At 46.2% G+C, this 21,756-nt stretch overlaps 1 protein-coding gene across 3 annotated transcripts in view; it reads right to left on the bottom strand.

The window, feature by feature from the left end:
* Window positions 1–9,132, bottom strand: part of TAOK1 (TAO kinase 1) — a 68,410-nt gene extending 59,278 nt beyond the window's left edge. For 2 of the 3 annotated variants that reach the window (XM_087751550.1, XM_087751549.1), the window contains exon 1: window positions 8,678–9,132. The gene's annotated coding sequence lies outside the window, so the exon portion shown is untranslated. Of the gene's footprint in view, window positions 1–8,150; window positions 8,171–8,677 lie in introns of those variants that run through there. The other variant, XM_087751551.1, reaches the window with a different exon arrangement.
* Window positions 9,133–21,756: the final 12,624 nt, after the last annotated feature.

Below are 21,756 nucleotides of genomic sequence, written 5' to 3'. Positions count from 1 at the left end.
ATAACATGACTGAAGCAACAAAATCCTTAGTTTTATTATTTCCAAACAAGCCCCAGCGATTTTACTGCATAGAAATGCTCTAAATGAATACCAACATGGTAAACCTCTCTGCAGAGACAGTTAAAGTAGAATCTAGAACAGATGAACGTTACTTGCGATGAGCCGAGCGCTGGCTCGCTCAGCAACGCTTACAGATTCCTGACAGGTACGGGGGCTCGAAGCTCTTCTTCCTTCCTAGTGCATCAGGTGAGAACGCTTTCAGCTTTTTACAGAAAAGAGCAGGATGCATTTGCATTACACAATAACCAGACCCTTAAGAAGATGTGAGATTCAGCTGTAGTAGGGACGGCACAAACAGGATAAAAGGATACACTCTGCCTCCACAGATCCCCATAAAGATGTCCAGACAATCCCCAAGTCTTGCAGTTATTTATGTACAAGAATATTTTTACTTAGCTGAGCAGCCCCTAGTCATCCCTGTACATGACTGACTCACAAAATGAAAATACTTAGTTTGTTGTTCATCAGCTTCAAGGACTGATCTATAATGCATTAAAGGCCCCTTTCAGATTTATTTTAAAAGAATAAAAAGAATCAGGCAACAAGTCACATCACAGTCACATATCGTATTACAAATTTCAAGACCTAGCCAGCTTATTCATGAACAGCATTAAATTGCCATTATGATAAGAAAAATCTACACAGTGCTCACGTGATGAAACCAAAAACCCCATCCCCTGCATTATCGGTAGGCCAGCCAGACTTTCAGGAGGAGCTCTGGGACAGTGGTGGTGCTGCTGAACTTTGAGGCCTGTGCTGTTCCACCGCACCCCATGGACAACGGAGCATCTTGTACGCTTCTGCTTCTGCTTTACAACCCAGGAGGTGCTGGAGTCCCGAGTCCTGCTGGCCAGATGTTAAATGGAGACCACAGAGGCAAATTCTTTTACCTCTGTCACCAGCTATGCTGGGCAAATCACTCACTCCTCTACCTGTACTTCAGTATCCCCACCTTGTAAACATGAAAAATAAATACACATTCATCATTCATTTAAAATACTTTGAGATTTATGAATGAAATTAAGAACTGGGAATTACTATTATTATCCTGCCAATTCAGAGAAAAGTCATATGTAATACGTAACAGTGTGCATCAAAAACTGCACGTCAAATCTTTTTCAATAAACTAGCAAATAATTCTTCAAATGCGCTTTATGTTTTCCTGGCTAATTATGAGCTAGTGAACATAACCCATGTTCTTTACAAGTAAACTGTTTTCATGTTAGTCTAGTATCCAAAGCGCTCTGCTTGTTATTGTCAAATCAGGAACAAATCTTTTGCCCAGTCTTGTTTTCACAAATAAATTCATTGCATCAGTACTGAAATTAAATCAAAAGTAATGGTGAGGATGAGATGAAATGTTCTTCCATAACATTTTGGATAAAAAGCATGCATCATGACCTCTTCTTAAGTACAAGTTATCTTAGCGTTTGGGACCCCGTGCTCTGTCTTCCCAGCCAGCTATAGTGAAATTTTGACGACTCAGGTCAGTTCAGGACTGCTGTGCAGGTTTATCTGGCAAGAACTCTGACTCTGTCAACTTCTGAGCTAGCAGCTCACAGCAACATCTCCTGATAGTGGGAGAAGGAAATATCTGCAACGATTGTCATGCAGACAACTACGCTCAGACTGAGCATCCTCACCAAGCCCTCCTCCCCCACCTCCGTGGGCACGCAGGCCTGCTTGTACGGCTCTGGGCACTCGGCACGGCTTTTGGAACGGAGATGCTCTAGGATTCCTTTGCCCATGTATTGTGTCAAATGAAGGAAAAATCATCTTCCATCCTCCACAAAGGACAGATGATCAGCATTCAGATGGGCTCGCCTGCATTCTTGCTGCAAAACGGGCAGGTCCCAGCAAGAATTAACAGGAGGTTCTACCACACACCTCCAGCCAGAGACTAACCTAGTTTTAAATACTTCAAAGCATGGGTTAGAGGGGGGTTTGTGTGGAAAGGGAAGAAGGAAAATTAAGCCAAAAACGCAGGTAAGAGTTCAGGGTTTGCCTATATGGCAATTAACCTATAATAAAAATGGAGCTCGGCATTCTTAGTAAGGCACTGCCTCTGAAACGTATCATTATTTCCTTCCCAACTTTGATATGCACTTCTAGAAGCCAGCACAAAATTTTGTCAAGGCCTAGGTTACCCTCTTTTTTAATTAAAGTTGCAAACCTTCATAAAAACCTCAGTCTAGGAGCCTGCCTGCATACTAGGATATACTGAGCAAGTATAAAGTGGGGTTTATACCAGCTCAGCCGATGCCAGGGAAAATTGTATCACTGCAACACAGTCTTTATGGGTGCTAAAACCACATTACTACAGTTAGTCCGGTACGTAATTCTCACAACAAGACTTCGACATGCAGAGAGTCATAAAAAAGCCTAAGGAGATGTGGGAGGGCAGTGGATTTAAAGGCAGATCATGTGCTGTGCATAGATCCTGTGCTGTTTGACCCTTGAAGAGGCAGACAGCTTACCTAGGGGCGCAGGGCCAAATCATACATAAATAGATTTCAAAACCAGGGTCTAACTAGTTTGCTATCTAGGCCAAGAAACAGTTCTGGAACATATTTAACACAGTTTAATCGCATCAAATCATGGCTGGCCCGGAACCGATTTTAACAACTGTCAACTGCTCTTTGGAACAGGCGAAGCCAAAAAGCGAAGATCACAGCGTACAGTTTACGGAGAACACAGAGACAACCCAAACGTTCAGAGCAGCAGCAGCAAAGCAAGGCACGTTCAAATCCCATGATCTTTATTCAGATTGGGTTACAAGGAAGTGGGAACTGGGAGGAGCTAGTGCTGGTGACAACTGCAATCCAGAGCGAAAGGAGAAACATGTTGCACTGCCACCGGGACGCAGCTTGAGAAATCCTAATAACTGATGGTTTCCCATGGAGAAAGTTACTGTACTACTTACTGTACACCCATGGCCTATTTGAGAAACAGCGCTAGCAAAAATAACCTCTCTTCTCATCTCCTCGGCTGGGGGAGGGAGTGACAGTCACCAATTAAAAGGGGACTGCGGCGGGAAATAAGAATTGCACATTAAGAAGGGGGAGGGAGGCAAAAATAACAAATGTGCAATACCACAGGCGATTCTTTCCAAGAAATCCCAATACAACGACTCTCTGGGAACAGGCTCATGGGTCTGCTATTGCCTTTGAGTAGCGGTATGTCAGGGAAGAGGTAGGATTGCTGGATGCCTGGAACACAGACCGAACACATGGATGGGGAACAAGCCAAAAACTGTTACAAGAAATGTTCCCTACCCTTTCGACATACTTGCATTCGCATATTCCACTTTCCCATGCTCCTGGATCCCAAAGCTTTCCACAGGTTAGGAATCAGCCAGACCAGAACCAACTGAAGCTGAACCAGCAATACAAAAAGAGGGACTGATCCTAAAGGACCTAACCCCTCAAAAAACTGTGTCTACTGATGCTCAGCGAATGGTGGCAGACTAAAGGAAAGAAAAAGGGCATTTGAAGTTTAGCTGAACTAAGTGAAAGGCTGAAAGCAACTTTATTCACATTTTAAGAATTCAGGTATAATACACATTGGCTTTTGGTCTGAAAGCTATAAGCAAGAATCTCCAAGATTAACGTTAAACATCAAAATTTACTTTTCAAATATGGCTTGACATTGCTGACATGCAGCAAAAGCTTCCAACTAAATTCAGAGGGGCACCACTCACCCACGTTCTGATAGAAGGCTGCCCTGTAAACATGCTACACTTGATGAGAGTAGGAGAAAAATGCTTTTATAAAATTACACCTCACTCTAAAGAAAATATTTGCATGGCCGTAGCCAGGAGTGTAATAAGGGTCAGTGGAAGATCACAGGCACAGAAAACAGCAGAGCCTGCCAGCTTGAGAGTTCTGTGATTTTTACTTCTTTCCTCAAGATCTAAGTTTTCCCCAAACCAAAACATTTTTAGCCTTTTCCATTCTAAGGACAATACTCAATATGTAAATCTCATGCTGTCACCCCATCCTGACCCCTAGAGAAAAATCAAAACTGTTTCTAGCCAAGCAATACAACAGGCAAAACTATTAGCTACTGTCCACCCGTATTAAGAAGCCATCATCTCCATAACCCAGAACGTCTGTTGGGCTGTCCTCACCGTACCCCTAAGAGAAGGAAAACCTCAGCTCCAAGCTACAATGTAGGTGCTAACTAACTCTGCATACCCAGGCTCAGCAAGCTCCCATTAACCGGAGAAACTTTTCTGTTTAGACAAAACTTACTGCTGCTTTGGCAATTTCATGCTATGTTTACAGTGGCTACCTTGCCTTTTCTTCTGGCAAAGAAACCAAGATTTAGCCGGATGTAAAAAAAAAAAAAAAAAAATTGTCAAGAGTAACAATGCACTGATTTCTGACAAAGTATTAAAAGTTCTCAATAGCTTCCCTTTGGTAATTAAAAAAACACTGTCATTCCAGTGATCACCAAATATTTGTTTAAAAACTGCTTTAAGAAACCATGTTTGGAGCACCCATTGTGCTGCCTAATGTCCATTGTGTTTCTAAGGGCCTTCAGAAAGTATTCCTTCCTCCATGTTTTGTACTGTAAATGAGCACTTAGACAAGGAGGAGGGAATACAGTGCCTAAAACCCAACTGTGCTTTCAGACAGCTCTCCATCCTTTCCTCCTGTTTTGTGCACACTTTTCCCCCCTCAGACACTTTGCACTTCCCCTCCGATTTCATGTTTTTGTATTTTAAGTTCTGCTTTCACAGGAGGGACTCTGCTTTGCAGCTCCACACAGCTGAGCTCCCTCTGGAACTTCACATGAGGGGATTAGTGGTTTTCTGACCCCTTATCCATTGGATTTTTTCCGGTCTCTTCTCTACACAGAAATCAATGTATGACGAGCAACTCCTCGGCATGTTAAAGAACAATGAAAACAAAGAATCCTGAAACCTAACTACTACAAGTTTAGGAAAAAGTGCCACTAACCACCCCCGTCTCCAAACATTTCTCTTTGAACTGTGGTTCCATGGCAGCATAAACTGATCTACTTGCTGGCTGTCGTGGTGCAGCCCGGTCCCGTGGGCTGTCTCTAGCATCGCCTAACTGTGCACTGAGCCATTTCAGATCACCAAGCTGGCACAAAACTCTTCGTGTTTTTCCTTAGGTTCGCTTTCCGCTGGTGTGGCTCAGCGCAGGATCAAAGACCAGCGCCAATGGAATGACACACATGGAAGAGCAGGTGGAGGACGGGACCACACACCTAAATCAACTTCTAGCGTAAGAGGAACTCACCAGCGAGCACAAGACCACGCAGACCGGGGTTTCATCCTGCACCACGTCAGTCACGAATGAGCAGTTTGTGGGAAAGAGTAAGACACATTCAAGAGTTATAAAAGAAAGGACAGGCCATCAGTCTCAGAAGGTATCAAATCCTTCTCTGTACTGCTATAGGCAAGCTTGTCTCAAACGTGGTTAACCAAGGGAGGATATGTATGTTACCCGTATCTGAAACCCTGCTGTCAGACCCAGGATAACTTTCTAATGTAGACATGGTTCTAGTCCGGAGTTGAAGTTAAGCTCTTCCCTTTGTCCAGGTTCATATAAGGAAATAAAACGAAAAACCTTCACACTACATAGCATACTTGAACAGGAAAAATGTAGTGGCCACCCATAACCATTGTAATTCAGAAGACAAGAGCCTGGGTCACCACTGGCAATACCAAAGATTTGTATAGTTTCTAGTGTGCACTTCAACATAGCAATATGTTGTTTACGTTATTTTAATATGAACAGAAACACAACAGAAAATGCTTCTAAGACAGAATCTTAGCGATTATGCAAGTGTTTTCCAAAATACATTGAGAATGGAGTAAGACAAGTGACATTTATCATAGCTTCCTTACCACTTCTGGATTACAAAGAGAGACAGATCAGCCCTAAACATTTTCTCATTTGACCAAACATCTATACCACCAAATAAACTTATACGAGGCATATTTTGCAAATGACTGTAGTCCCTATTCAGTTAGATCAGAAGTATATCCTTGCAGAAGAGACAGACAAGTGAGACCGCAGCAGTAGTCCATCCATCCAGTCTGTCTTTGCTAGAAGGAGAATTAGCACCTGAAAATGAAGTACCTGGAAACCACCTAATGTTCCTGTTGAGTACGCAAGGGTTGTGTCAAAGTGGGACTCACTACTGCAGAGTCAGCTACCTACAACATCTTTAAAACAAATCTCTGAAATCGCTGCCATACCTATTGTTCTCTACAAAACATCCTCATTACAGGAAATCCACTACTAGGATACATCTGAAGATGTAATTATTAGTGTGATATTTGCTTCTCTTCTAATGTATCTCACCAAGCATAAAAACTTAGGCTGTCTTACAACTCATTAAAAACATGTTATTCTAGTGACAAAAACCTGATGAATTACAACGGATAGGCAAAGATGAAAGCTGCACAAATGGAAATGCTATTTAGATGAAGTAAATATCTAAAATTGTCCAGCTTAGCCTACACCAGAATTTAACGGGAGGACATATGATAGATAACTTTTTCCAATAGTCTAACTTGAGGCCTAAGTCACCTTATCTGTACATAATTTTAATGCCAACATCTGGTGCTCTATATGCAGCACTTCATTTCAGCCTAGTTAAAAAGAAAAAAATACCAAACTATCCAAGGAGTTTTTACTTCAGGCAATTGTTTTTCAACAGGATTAAATTTAATTTAAGCTGTTCTACTAGAATCACTTTCTCTTCAGTGAGACATTCTTAACAGAGGAGAAAAACATTCTCTCAAGTTCAAAGGACAAATTAAGGTTCAAGTTTATCAATGTATTTGAGTCTACAGATAAAAGGAAGAGGAGTCCTAAAAATGGCAAACATACCAGTCAGAACTAGGCCAGTGTTGTGGAGAATCTAATATGAAGGCTCAAACCAATCGTTGATTAGGTTTGCCCTTGGACATAAGTAGCAAAAACTATGACACACTCACTACGAACAGGCACAAAGGCAAGGAAAATGTAGGCTCAAAGTAGTTTCAAGAAAAACGTATCTAAAATCATATTTATTGCAACAGAAGTTATTATTCTGTAATGCTGCTATGTGAAAACAAACCTTCACTAGCGTCAAAATATGTCACCGTTTTCCACCGTGTTTTCACTATTACGATGTGCTATCTACTAAAGCTATTTTTCAGACACTAAAGATCTGAACTATACTGTTCAACTATATATATATATATATATATATATATATATATATATATATATATAAAACACATTAGGGGTGGTATTTTGGGAACATTTCATTTGAAGCATTCCAAGCTGATAACCTTTATGCAAATACATAAAACAAGAGCCATGTCAAATGCACTATAAATAGCACTAATAGTAAGGAATCAATAACATCCAAACCTTTAGGTAACATCTTATTAATCCGTCCTTGGCATGCACGGACACACTCCTGTAAGGGCTCTCAAAATGCAATAGTCAAAGGTGAAGGACACGATTTGTTCAACTAGTTAATGCAACTGCTATTTAACCAACCCAGCCACTAAAATGCCACCTAATGAAATACTCCATACCATGATAAGCAGCAGAGACAAGCGCGATAAACACGAGGGGTTTTTCTAAGAAAATAAATGCAAGTCCTCAAGGCTAATACCGTTCTGACATTTTTCCTGAGACGTGCAAAGATCGACATTTGACAACAACCATCTTAATCCCCGGTTTTCCCCCCCATTTCTTGTACCGCGCCCAACACAATGGTACAACTGCATGTTACAGGCGCCCAGGTATCGCGTTTATATTTATTTCTGCTTTCACAGTGACAAATGTGAACTCTAATGCTCCAAAGATGCTTGCAGCAAAGCAGGGTGAACGATATTTCTAAAGACATACCCACACGCGGGTTACAGAAATCCAGCCTCTATGAGGATGTTTTAATCTGACAAATTAAAATGGTTGGGAAACGCTATTTGGCTAACGGAATCGGCCGCCACATGCATTGCTGAGGGGAAGCAATAAAAGGTCTTTAAAATAGGTCACTTTCATCCAAATCCCATACCAGCACCGAACAAAATGGTATTTACACTGAAAACTCACCACTTGGGGAGGAGCGAGGGGTAGGGAAGGAGGGGGAAAAAAAAAAAAAAAAAAAAAAAAGGGGGGGGGAGGGGGAGGCAGGAATCCGCGCCGGTCTCTGAGGGACCCCCAGCCCCCCCGGGGGCTCCGGGCTCGGCCGACGAAGCCCAGCGGAGCCGCGCAGACAAAAAGGGCCCGAAGCGCAGGGCACGCCTGGCCGGCGGGAGCCGGCAGCCCTGCCCCGGCCCTAGGCCTCTGGCGGCCCCTGACAGCGGCGGCCGCGGCGAACACCCCGCCGCCGGCGGCCGCCCCTCGCAGGGAAGCGCCATTTCGCCTCCCGCTCCCCCGCCGGTGCTCAGCGGCCGCCGGCGGGGCCGAGGCGGCGGCCCCGAGTCCTGCGGCAGTGCCGCAGAGCGCGGCGGGGGAGGCGCCGGCCCCACCGGGCCGCCCCCCCCCCTTCCTCCTCCTCCTCCCTCCTCACCCCTCCCGGGGGCGCCCCCGCCGCCGACCCGCCCCGGCCGAGCCCCCCGCCGCGATGCCCGCCTTACCCTCCGCCGCAGCCGGGCTGGGAGCGCCGGTCGGCCCCCCGCGGAGGAGGAGAAGGAGGAGGAGCGGGGCAAGGGGCGGCGGCCCCGCGGGGGGAGGCGCCCCCGGAGGGGCGTCGGGCCCGGCCCCCGCGGGTGCCCGGGCGCGGCGGGCACAAAGGCGGCGGGGCACGGCACCTAAGATGGCAGGGCAGGCGCGGCGGAGCGCCCAGCCGCTGCTGCCGCCGCCACCACCACGGCCGCCGCCGCCGCCTGGGCCCCGCTCGCCGAACCGCGGCCAGGCCGCGCCGCGCCGCGGGGGCACGGCGTGCGGGAGGGCGGGCGGCGCCGGCCGTGCCTGCCGCGGCGGAGCGGGTCCCTCGGCCGGGCCGCGCCGGGATGGCTGCCTGCCGGGATGCCCGCCCGCCTGCCGCCTCCCCTCAGCGCCGCCCGGGCTCCGGCTGCTCCGTCGCCGCCGCTCCGCGCTGCCCGCAGCCAGCGGCCCCCGCCCGCCCCTCTCGCGAGACTTCGCCGCCCTCGCCGCTCCCCCCCCCCCCCCCCCCCAGCGCCACCGCGGGAGGGGCGGGGGGCGGCGGTCGGGGGCGGGGCGGCCGCGGGGCGGTGGGGCCGTGCGAGGAGGGGGCGGCCGGGGGCGCAGAGCCGGGGCGATGCCGGGGGCCGGCGGGGGCGGGGGGGGGACCGAGGGCTGTGGAGAGGGGAGCGTGGGGTCGGGGGAGCCCCGTGGGGGGGACCCGCAGGACGGCGAGGCGGGCGGGGGAGAGGGGCCTGAGGGGGAGGATGGCGGGGGGGGGGGGGGGGGGTGAGGCTGGGAGGCGTGAAGGGAATGGGGAAACTGAGGAACGGCGTGGGGAAGCTCGGCCGGGGGCTCTGGGGGAGCGGAGAGAAGGCGGGCGGGGAGGTGAAGGTGAGGGCAGGGGGCAGCTTGCTGGGGGCAGGGGGCAGCTTGCTGGGGGCAGGGGGGAGCGTGCTGCGGCAGGTGAGGCAGAGGAGATGGGTTTGGGCCAGGCCAAGCCGGGGGTGAGGGTATGGCTGATGGGGCTGCCTTCCTCGCCAGGAGCAGCTCGGCTACAGGCGCTAATCCCAGGAGGTGGTAGGTGTCCGCTGGTGCTAACTCTTGTGCAACTGGCCTGACCGAACAGGCGCGTTTCGCTGTCTGCCCTTGGCCAAACTGTATCCGGTTTATGGCCAGAAGGGGGGGGGGGGGGGGGAAAAACAACCCCAAAACCAAACCTCACGGACCGAGCACATGGCCTCCCGAGCTGAGTCTTGGCTCTCAGTGGTGGGTTTTGAACTTGGTAGGGCGTTGAGCCTTTGTGTGCTTTGGTATCTCCATCTCTGAACTAGAGATAACAGTTGGCTTCGTGCAGGGATTAATTATCGCGTCTTGTAGTCACGTATTTGTTTATTTGTTTTTACTATAGATTACAGCTGGAGGAATTCTAAACAGTCCACCTCTCCTTGTGATGGCGTTTGAGCGCATTGTGCTCCTGTCTGAACAGAGGAAATTGCTGAGGTCAGTCTCCCTTGTGTTTATAGTTGCTTTCCCTTTCAGAAGTATGGGGGCAAAGAATCATCAAAATAACAATTTGTACTGACATCTTGATAATAAATTAATAGAAACAGTTACGTAAGAGACAAAGTTTGTCAAAGGTGTGTTTGTAGGGATTGCTTCCACTTTTAAATTCATGATTGTATCTGAAGGGACAGTCTTCTCAGTTAGTACCCTGCAAATATTCATGGTTTTGAGGTGTCCCCAGTATGAAATAGTACAATTCTGTAAATCCAGTATTACCGATACCGCTGAAATAAAACAAGCGAAACAAACTTCCTTCCTATTTTCACATAAACTAACAGGTATTTTGTACCATAAGAAGGTTTTGTATCCAGCAGGCATTGAGGATGATGCTATTGATCTAAACTTGGCGCTTACCCTTAGACAAGCAGAGCTACTGGGGACTGTTCAACCTGGGATGGGGGAAACCTGAGGAAAGCTGAGAACAGAGGTTGGCTGTAGTATTTACGGGCCACATCTAGCATTCTGCGGATTGTCACATAGTGGTCTGATCCTTTGCTTTTTCAAATCCCAATAGGAGAAGTAAGACAAATGTGGATCACTTCAGACATATGTTGTTGTAAGTATTGGGAGAGGCGAACTAAAGGTTTATCTGATTATCTCAACCTTGAAGCTGGCAGCTATGACAGGAAACTTGGTTTCATTCATCTGCCAAAGATATTTGTAGCGTATCGTTTGACAAGTTAAAAGGCATTTTTGTAATGGCACAAAAATAAAACCATCCACTTTCTGAAACTACGGTTTCTGTCTTCTAAAATAATATGGGTTTGGAGGCATGTTTCTGGGGAAATTAAGGACATGCTTGAAAGGTAAATATTTGTATTTTCAAATGTTAGAACAATGGTGTTCAACACAAATCTGCTCAGCATGGCCTATCAATATAAATTTGTTCTTGTTTTGTCAAATTAGTGAGTATCATGTGCTTTTGCAGATGGGAGAACTAAAAGGAGCAGTAAGAGGGAGTGATCTGCCCGTGGGGTCATAGGGTGGAATTGAGAACCAGGTTCTTCTGAATCTTGATCTTGTACTTCTTCCTGCAGACAAATTGCCTTTAAAGTCCGTGAATTATGAGAGTAAACGCTTCAGTTATTGAGGTTCATGGAGCTAACCCAGCAAACACCAGCAGAGAGTCTGGGCCTCAGCTCTTTGTGTTACATATATAAAAAGACAATGATGGCTCTAGGTAAAAATCCTTAGGGTCTCTAATGGTGGCTACAGAAAAATGTGAATAATGCCTTACCATTAATTATCAAGTATTTTACTTAAAATACTAGATCTGCATTTGATATGTATTCAGTGACTGCTTCAGAAATAAACAGTATCACCTGCGGACCACCAGTTTAGAAAAAGTCTGCTGAAATTCTGAAGGAACAGACAATACGACAACTATGATGTTTATTGTCGCCAGCTAAACGAAATAGACACATTGAGCATGCTTTTCTAGCCCTGTGCTATTAGGTATGCTCTTGCTGCCTTCTCAGATGATCATAGTAGGCATCTAGAAAGTTAAATTAGTTTAGCTTAGTTTGCTAATTTCCTGATGCAAATTTAGTTCATTTAAAGAAGAACTAAACAGGTTTATGTATGTCTGCATCTGGGATTTGCACCAGTCTATCTATCAGATAGCTATACCCAAAGTTAATTCCATCTGAACGAGGTGCCAGAACATCAATAAATAAAAATTACAAATTGCCTAGCGGTTCGGCTGACAGGCAGAACTGGTTTCAACACGTTGTTCCCAACGTTCTGCCGCAGAGCTGGTCCTGGGGTAGACCCGTACGACATTCCGGTGTAGACAGGACCTTTAAGAGCATGCATCAGCACTCCATAATATTGTAGGAGAGGAAGTAGAGAACAATACTATGTCCAACGGAAACTGTGGCAAGAATTTATTCAAGGCACGTTGTAATTACTCAAGCCGGGAATTTGGCCAGGACATTGGGGTTAACACCCCTACTTCTTTAGAAGTGTCATAGTTTATTTTTTTTAATGACTTTTAAGTGATGAGAAGCTTGGCTTTCTGTCTCGGCAGAATGACAACACCTCTAGCAGTATAAACTTCTTGCAGCAACACAAAGGTGCTGGTTCAGAGCTAGTTCAGAGGAGTGACGGGGCCTAGTACAGTAATCATTGCTCCATAAATACTTTCAGTAGATAAGAAAGATAAAAGTGTGATTAGGGCAGGGTCTCAGCTGCTGTAATCGCAGTCATACCTTCCTTCGCCTTCAGTCCACACACTGCTTTAATCTGACCTTTTTTGAGCAAATAGTTGTAAATTTTAGAATAAGTTGCAGAACTTGAACCAATGAAATGTGGTTATTAAGTATGATAGCAGTTATGAACTGCAGTTGTCAATGCTTTTCTTTTAGGAAATTTGTCGTCATACAAGCAGAATGTAATTTAGCCAAATTATGGAGTTTTTTTAATTCTTTCATGGCATTGAGATTTTTAGAATGTGTTCTTTGTACATTATATGTATCAATGTAGAACCTAACTTTCAGGTTGTTCTCTGTTCGCAAAAAAGATAAGCACTCGTGTGTTTTAGTGTGCGACTAGTTGTGAAACGCACAAGTGAGGAATTGGTTTGCTTTTACTAGCTCGTGAAACCTGCCGTCGTTCCTACAGTGTAGTTTGGGCCATTATTATGGGTTACAAGGTTGTACAGGAAAAACATGTTCTAGAGAAAGGCTGGTCAAAATAAACGAGGTAGAGTCTTCCAGATTGTTGTGATCTGGTTTTGTGTCAATGACGTAGACACTTCAGTACATTCTCAGGGATGAAGATACCGTGTCAGACAGCATCCCTCTGACAGTTTGTGATGTCGTAATGACAAAAATGAAGCAATACTGATGTTATTACATAACCACTTTTGTATTATATGACAACAATAATAATACTTCACTGTTCTCTTTTACCTTTTATTAGATAAACAAGTGTGTTCCTTGCTGTGTGCTTATGATTGTCCCATGAGTCAAGGGAGTAGTTTTATCTATTAAGAAATGGGGAAACAGTGGCACAAGAAGAAGTAGTACTTACCAAGGTCATATGGGAAGTCAGTATCAGAGGCATAAACAGAATCTCAGCCTTCTGACTGGCCCACTCTACCCTCTGGGCAACCAGACAAAAGTGGAAAAGTGGCTTGCACTGTGACTCAACAGCTTTTCCTTCCTCAGCAACTGCCATGCTGGCAATTACAAATAAATGCCAGTAGGTCATTTCCACCTGAGTCAAACAGGTTTCCAAGGGACTCTAGGTAGGCCTGTCTTCTGGAGAGGGCTCCTGGATGGATCTTTGCAATGGTTTTGCTTTGAAATATTTTCAGAACTTGAAAAAATAATCTCTTTTTGCCAAATGTACATTTCCTCTGATTACTTTCAGGTTTTTTTGTAATACACGTTGCCCAGGGACACCCAGAAATTCTTTTTACTCTTCTCGGCAAGGGAATAACAATAAGCTGATTAAGCTGTTGTTTTTCAGGTGCTTTTTTTATACATAGTTTATAACATACGTGCCAAATGAACTGATGCTAGGAGGTACTCCGAGAATATCAGTACAACGTATTGTGACCAATACAGTACAACAAGATGCATTGCACTTTGATATGTCAGATTGGATGCTTAAAGACAAGTGGAGTGTTGGGGTGTCTCTTAAACCCAGTTGTAGCTAACAATGTTCTTGACTCCCTTTTAACAGCAAAATCAAAATGTGTTGGTCCAAAAACTAACTGCTTTTCTAGGCCATGACAACTGAATATAAGGAGGGTCTATTCAGGTATCTCGAATCGTTTCCCAACAGCAGGGCTGAAGAGGGTTTTACACTGGAGTTGCTTCAAAATGGCTGGGATGGGCAGCAAGAATCAGTATTGTGAAGGCCTTGACCTTGAAGAGTGACTGATGGAAAGAAGCAGCACAGGAAAGGCTTGTGTCTTGGCTCTGGGCCTTGGATGGATGGATAAGAAGAGGCCTTTGGCAGAGAAGGGTGAAAGGTGACTAATAATGTGAAACTGGGAGGAAACTCATTACAGTTATGCAATCTCTAGGTGGTTTTCTTTCTCTGTGAGAAGACACCTTTTGTTAGTTGTCCCACTGGCATTTGCTGCTCGCACTGTCTTCTGAATAGAAGTCTTAATAAACAATTATTTCTCTGCTTGACTTGGGAAGCTTAATTTAGCTTCGTAGCAATGAGACTACAACGGCACCTCGTTTCTTTGTTCTCCCTCTACAGAATTTCTTTTAGATTTGCTTTGCCTCTTCCCTTTCTGATTGGTTCTTTTGCTGGCTGTCCAGTAGTTTAGCCAAAATGAAGAAACTTTTTCCGCTCTCATGCACTCGGTCCCCATATCTCAGTTGTTTCATGGTTTTCTGTGTCCCTGTTGCCACGCTTCCAAAGCTTTCATGGGCAAGCTCCACTGAATTTTGCTGTGGCGGTGCAGGATGTTGCTGTTGCCTGGTCTAGTCCTTCTCCAGACAGGTTTCCCCCCCTGCCGTAGCAGAACCAGCAGAAGAGAGTTTGTTCTGTGCCTGACCCTGCTGGGTTATGGTTAGATGTCTTAGCTCAAACCCAAACCTAACAATCCTGTTACTACACTGGCCTTTGTGCTAGATTGGCTGGTGTACAGACATGTATTTACAGCTGCTGACCCTGCTACAGGGATGTAGCATCTAGAAGAGCGGCTTGCTGGAGATGATGATTTAAACTGCTGGAGCAAGAGTTGGTGGAACTCTTCTGAGAACCCTTAGATTCCTTATTAGCATGGCGGCTTTTCCAGTGATGTGCAATGAGCAGCTCCACTGTTGACCCCATCTGGATCTTGATCTTCCATTTTATAGGTAAAACAACACATTTTGCATTGTTGTAAACATACGCCTAGGAACTGATTCTTATTATAATCTGTAAAAAAAGTTGTGAAAATGTGGCCTTGCTCTTCAGCAGTTCTGCAGTCACCTGTCTCTGAGACACTGTGTTCCACTCTTGAACAAGATTCTAGACCAGAAAAAGAGTTAGACTGCATACAGATTAACAAATCTGTTGCTAGTATCTCTGGCTACTGCAGCATGACTCACCCATCAGTGCTTGTCAGAGTCTGGTGTGACCTCATTGAAAGCTTCAACATCTCATATGTGAAGGCAGGTTGTAATCCAGTGTGGGAATCCTAAATAGGTGGAGAACGAAGTTCTGAGACTGTGATAATGCATACATCATGAACATTCCCCCTAGAAATCAGATGTGCCCTCACCAGAAATATTCTTACAGATTTCTGAGGATCTCTTAATGCTAAGTCTGCCTTTCCCATGCTTCTGTTAAAAAGCACCTGTAACTATTTCTATTCAGCAATAGATATCAATGCCAGTGGGAAAACTTAAGAGTAGATGGGACAGGTCAGGGAGGAGATGCTCTGTTATTTGCAAGGGTGAGGAAGAGCTGATGGTTCCTTTTTATTTGTCACAGCTTCCAGAGGTTTTTTCTCTTTTTTTTTTTTTTTTTCTTTTTCCCCCCTCTGTCAGTACATTGGGCTTCAGGTGAGAAAACAGCAAGAGGGGCTATAATAAAGGGAGTGGATGTGTGAATTAGCTTGTGGTACCTTACTTGTGTAGCTTAGATACGTAGTGCGATGATGAGACAAAAAGTGGGAGGCAACAGGAGTTTGGAAGTCAGATGGTTCTCTTCAGCTGGTGCTTGCTGAGTAAACATGAAGCTTGTGCTCAGTGCCTCTACCTCCTTCCTATGGGCTGTTACACACTAGCAGGTAGTAGCAATGCTGCTCAGTCTAAACTGAGCCAGCTGCTGGCATTTTAATTGCAGAACCCACATCTAGTAACAGACACAGCAGAAGCTATCGTCCTCTCACCTGCTACAGGGGGAACTTTTAGTCTCTAAAAGCACAAGGCTCATTGCCCCACAGGTATCTGCTGCCACTTGAATTCCTGGCTGAAAGTGAAATCCCTGGCCACTGGTCCAGTTGCTCTCCTTAGGATATGTGAACGCCTGTTCCTGTTTCGCTATAGATGATTTCTGTATGTGGCGAAGTTGTCAGTGCCAGCCTGGCAGCTTTATCCATAAGCAGCAATGGTTGCTGCCTCTTGGCCTCCAAAACCCGCTGTCCTCAAAGCTGCTGCTGCTCACTGGCTCCAGTGAGGAACCCAGAGCCTGGCACCCTGCGAGAGAGCAAGGATCTTGCAAAAGATCTCTGCTTCAGTGGATCACTATGCAGTCCCTAATTATTGTGACAGCAGCTTCTTATGTAGCACTTACTTAGAAAACTAAAGAGTGTCTGCTATGGCAGGACAGAAAGAAGCCCTGCTTCTAAAGGTATGCTGTCATGGTGACACTAAGGGAACATCCTTAGGGAATGCAATAGAGCTGCTTTGTCACAAAGCAGTAAATAACTTTACAGAAGTCGCTGCGTCCTGTGCTGCACTGTGGGATGGACCCTGGCAGCTGTCTGAATGTAGTTATGTCCCTGCTGCAGACCTGCTCTTCCTATCCAGACTCTTACCTGGCAAGTTTGTTCTCTTACCCTTTGCCTCAGGTGGATGCTAGTATGATTTCTGCATTCCTTACGTTTTTTTTTTTTCTTGAGACTGGGAACATGGATTTTTGGGGGGGGCAGGGGGAGGCAAAGATCCTGTTCTAAGCAGATTCATTTTATGTTCTGGTGCTTCTTTAAGGAAGGCGTAGAAGGTCATAGAGTCGAGGCATGCATGCGATTTGTAAGGAGGAAATAGGCAACCTTACGCCTTTTCATCCACGATTCCTTACCACAAAGATCAGCCAGATCTATCTGCTTAGCTGTTTTGTGAATCCAGGGTGAAATAAGTTGATGGCTCTGCCCAGTTTCTAGTACAGAGATGCGCACATACACACAAAACACAGCCAGTTCTAGAAATGAATGTGTCTCTGCTGTTCTTTGCACAGAGGCCAAGGCCTAAATGATGTTTAGAGACTGAACATGCTTTCCCTGGGTGATCTGATGGCCATGCAGCTTGATGTACTAGTGCAAGAGGTGGAAGCCCCATAGCGGTGCTGTCCACGCTGCATTCAGCTGTGGGTGCGTTGGGTTAAATGATCTAGTATTTGAAGTCCTATTGCTTGATTTACACGTTGATTTTTAGTATCTCGGCAGACTTTTCTTTCACATACTATAGCATACCTCGGGTTCTAGTAGAACCCTGCTCTGATATCAAGCTCAAACCTCATTGCCGCTCCCTGCGTTCAGCTGGAAATGGACCGACACCATTTGTGACTGCCTGAATATCCTGAGTCACCGATTACCAGCTGGCATGTGTGCCGCAGCTTTCATTTCTTCCTTTACGACTGCACTCCCTAGAGGAGACTTGGAACAATTGCAGTTGTCAGCTGAAGCGTATTGTGTGCGCTTGTCTGGATCCACACAATTGGTGGACAACCTCTGACTACGTCTATGGGGTGAGCTGCCTGTGATTTGTTGCTGTATGCCTGGTGTTTCCATACCAGAAAATAGAACAGGTGTAGGAATATTTAAAAAACGCATTTTCTTTATATTTGTTAGTAAAATATCTGCATTGTGGAGGTGGCGATATGATGTCTTCATTAAATAATTGGTGGAGACAAGCGATGATTCCAGTAATTCTCATTCTGCTCCTGGGCTCTTGTGGTCTTAGTGCTCTGCTGTTCCTTCAGTCGATTGCAGCTTTTGAGCTGTCTAAGCTATTTGGGTAGGTGTATTTTGACATTTAGAGAAGCGGAGGTGTCTGTCTGAGGTAAGGGCATCAGGACCAGTCAAGGTTCAGCAGCATATATAGTAGAAAGTACACTTGTATGCAGCTTTTTTTTTTTTTTTTTAAATCAGTAATTTTGTATTGGGTGTTCAGGGGTGGCAAGATGGTTTAATAGAATAAAAAGAAAACAAAACAAAAACATATTAAGTACTTTGTATTTTCCTGGACTTCCTGACTTTATTGAAGACGGAACCTTGTTTCTTTCACCACTTTTGCTGCCTACCGTGCAAGTTGTTGACACCATCTTTTATTAGGACTGATGACGAGATGATCTAGCAGGGGTTAAGGTGGGCATCTTGCATGCATCTGTATATGGGGTTTCAGCATTTCTCAAGAAGGCAGCAGGGACATAAGGCATAGAGTCTTTCAGGGTATGGAACAGCTCCTCGCCTTTCCCAGTTGCTGACACAGTACCATGTTTTCCCTCGAACCTTTGCAGCTTGCAGCAGGCCCCTCCTAGATTATAAGCATCAGGACTTCCCTCATTTTGTGGGCCTGTAGCAGAGCCTTGAGGCTGTGGGAAGATGGAAGATAGGAGGTGCTGGCAGAAAGCAGGGCACAGCTTGGAAGAGCAGCTCCCGAGGAGTGGCTGACATGGGGGTTCAGGGGTGCAAATCCAGGGCAGGAGCTGTCGGGAAGGAGTGGCCTTCCTGCCCAGAAAGTTCAGAAGAGAAGGAGTTTCTAAAGTTTTGGGACTGGGAGATGGTTGGGAAAGGGAGGTGGGTTCATCAGCCTTTCTCAGATGGGTTTTGCTGTTGGATTTGGGTTTTGCTGAGGTCTGTTCTGTTTTAGTCTCTCCACAGGCAACAGGAGGTACGACAAAGTCCCAAGAGACACAGCGTAAACTGTCCAGGCCTCCACATCACAACACGCAGGGCCTAATGTCAGACAAGTCCCATCTCAGAAAGCATTAGGTACTTTAAGGTACATTAAAATACACCCTCCAGAACTCTGAGGTCTCCAGCGCCGCCCTTTGCGCTTTGTGGCATCATAGTTTCGAGTAAGGGTTGCTTTCTCTGTTCAGTGCTTTGCACGCTGTAAGCTTAAGGCAGATGAGCAAAATCCTGCTCATCTGGGGAGCAGGGAAGAAGGACACCCCCCCCAGCAAGTGTTTTTAATTGCACCAACCCCTCTGGCAGGGGCTCTGGGGCTGTCCACAGATCACAGCCTGGGGGATGTGGGAACCCCTGGGAATTGAGGTGCTCAGCTCCCTTCACAACTTCCACCTGAAAAGCCTCACCCACCGCTTTTCCACACCAAATACACACATTTAAGGAGCTGCTGCTACCAGTGGGCCTGAAGCCCCCACCCCAGCCCTCAGCCACTGCATGGGCGTGCGGCAGCCTTCACCCAGCCCAGGCCCCTGAGCCTGGCAGGCACCGGAGCAATTCAGCAACCTCTTTGGTCCAGGCAGGGCTGGCAGCCCTGGAAAACCACCCCCCTGCCACCGAGTGCCTTACCTCCAGGTTACAGCGCTGCTTTCCTCCAGCCTCGCCTGGAGCCTTGTCCCAAAGCAGCAGCCCTTTCCCGCAGGGAGCACCCAGGGGAGGACAGGCCAAACCAGGAGCTCACTCTGCCAGGCCCTTCGCCCCCTCAAGCCACGCAGGTGGAAACCAGTGTAACCTGCCAACCTTAAATCCTTACTGGAGCCACCTGGGCTGGCCCAGCCTCGCCTGCAGCTGGGACTGAGCTAATTGCAGGGTCACATCATGAGGCAGAGGAGGCATTTGGGGGTGCCCTGGCAGCAGCCCCTCACCTGCCATGGGCTAACAGCCCTGCCACCCCCTCCCCAAGCCAGGGTAATGGGGTGCCGTGCAGACTGCCCACACCCCCTGCTCCTTAGAGGAGCAAACCTCCCACTTTCCCTTGGTGAGGAAGCTGGGACGTGTAGCATTCAGTGTAGCCAAGGCCAGATTTTCATGGTAACAGTAAAAAGAGGATGGCAAAGAAACTTTCTGGAGAGGCTAAGGAAGGGTGGTGGGTGCTCCTCTTTCCTATTTCAGGATTGAGTACTAGATGTGTTCCCAGGCTCATGGCTTGAGAAGGTGCAAGAGGAAAAGCTGTGTCATAGAGAAAGTCCATGAGAGGCAACTGTGCTGTTCCTAAAATGTGGGACAACACAAGATCCCCAAGGCTGTCTCTGATATCACAAGAGGAACCTAAACTCCAGGGTTGTATGGGTCACTCCACCATGTCTGGTTGTCCTGGCTAAAGGGCGAGACAAAATTAAAAGTAGGAGCCAGGTCTATACATGGAAACTTAAAGGAAAGGCAGGTGCCATGAGAAAAATGGATGCAATTAAAAAGACACTGCTGTTGGTAGTAGGATTTTGGAGAGAGCTGCATGGATGCAGACAGTGAAGGGAAAGTCAAAGATAAAAGATAAACGTGGAAGAATTATGACAGCATAAACGTTACTTCTGCTACAAAAGCACTTACGTGTAATTTCAGACAACAACTCTGTCTGCAGTTTTGTACAGAGCACATCTGCAAGGCCTCTTCTGTGTGCCTCTGCCTGAAAACTGCACACCATGGGCTCATTCAAAAAGCTTTTGAGATCACTTTCTTATCCTGAGAACAAGGAAGGGATTCGTTCCAGGTACAGAGCATTAGCTGCAAGTCACAAAATTCAGCTGCTAATATCACTGGGAATCAAAGTATTTTTAACAAGGTTGATGTTAGTAATTTTAGGGTGTCTATTGAAGAGAGACACAAAAGGAACTACAAGGATTTAGACTAAAGTCTCCTCTTCAGCTAGTGGAAAATTCCAAGAAATCTTCCATTATGTTGAGTTTAATGTCTGCATACAAAGCCTTGAACATGCCAGACATCACCTGGCCCAGAGCGCCCAGTCAGACAATTGCATCTCTTACTGGGACTCGGATGGGGGACATTTAGGGAATTACCTAAGGAGGGAAGACCTGCAGATTGTGAGGTTGCTCTGCCATGGTCTAATATTGGTTCACACATCTCTCCTGGGGCACTGGTACTGGCTGGCAGCGGTGGTTTTGCTGCAGGCATCTGCAATATTGCAGGGCAAGGCTGCTCTTTTGCCTTGGTGTCATCTCTGATGGAGCTTCAGCAGCAGTGACAGCAGTGCCACCAGGTCTAGTGTCTCAAGAGTGGCCCAGAATTTGCTAGGTGTGAAGTTAGCTTCAGGTTTGTGTTGTGGTGGTCTGACAAGGCAAAGGGACACCTTGATGCAAAGCCACTGCAGACAGTGAAATTACGAGTCTGATGGTGATGTTGCTGATGTTGCTCCAGGTGGTTACACTGTGGCATTTGCACGTCTTGTATCCTGGGACTGAAGCTTGTTTTGTGGTACAAAACCCAAAAGCTGTCAGTCTTTTGCCTAGGGTTGCATCTTACCTCACACACCCTGCTAAAAGGTGAGTGATAACAGAAACTTACGGAGTTGTAACCAGATCTCACACACCTTTACTCCTGCTGGTCTCAGAGCCCTGCAGCACGATGCCTGCTGGTTAGTGTGGATCCCCAGCGAGGAGGGGGATGCTCAAATCGCCATCTTGCCTGGGGGCTCAATTTTTGGAGGCTGATGCCACCTCACACCTTCAAATTGCCCTTAGAGTTCCCTCTCCTCACAGCTCTCTGAGCTCTGCCCAACGTGCCCTCAAGCTTTCTGCTATGTTTTTGGTAGGCAATTTGTATGGTCAAAAAGGTTGATCACACTGCCGTAATTAAGATGATGCCAATCTAGATTAAATGACTTTACTCATTTGCATGCCTGTTACA

Source organism: Nipponia nippon, unplaced genomic scaffold (assembly GCF_047370975.1).
Source record: "Nipponia nippon isolate SJK-2023a ecotype South Korea unplaced genomic scaffold, ASM4737097v1 scaffold_15, whole genome shotgun sequence".
NCBI classification, from domain to species: Eukaryota; Metazoa; Chordata; class Aves; order Pelecaniformes; family Threskiornithidae; genus Nipponia; species Nipponia nippon.
Note: the sequence above shows the minus strand (reverse complement) of the source record. Positions and strands in the feature narration are given on the sequence as shown.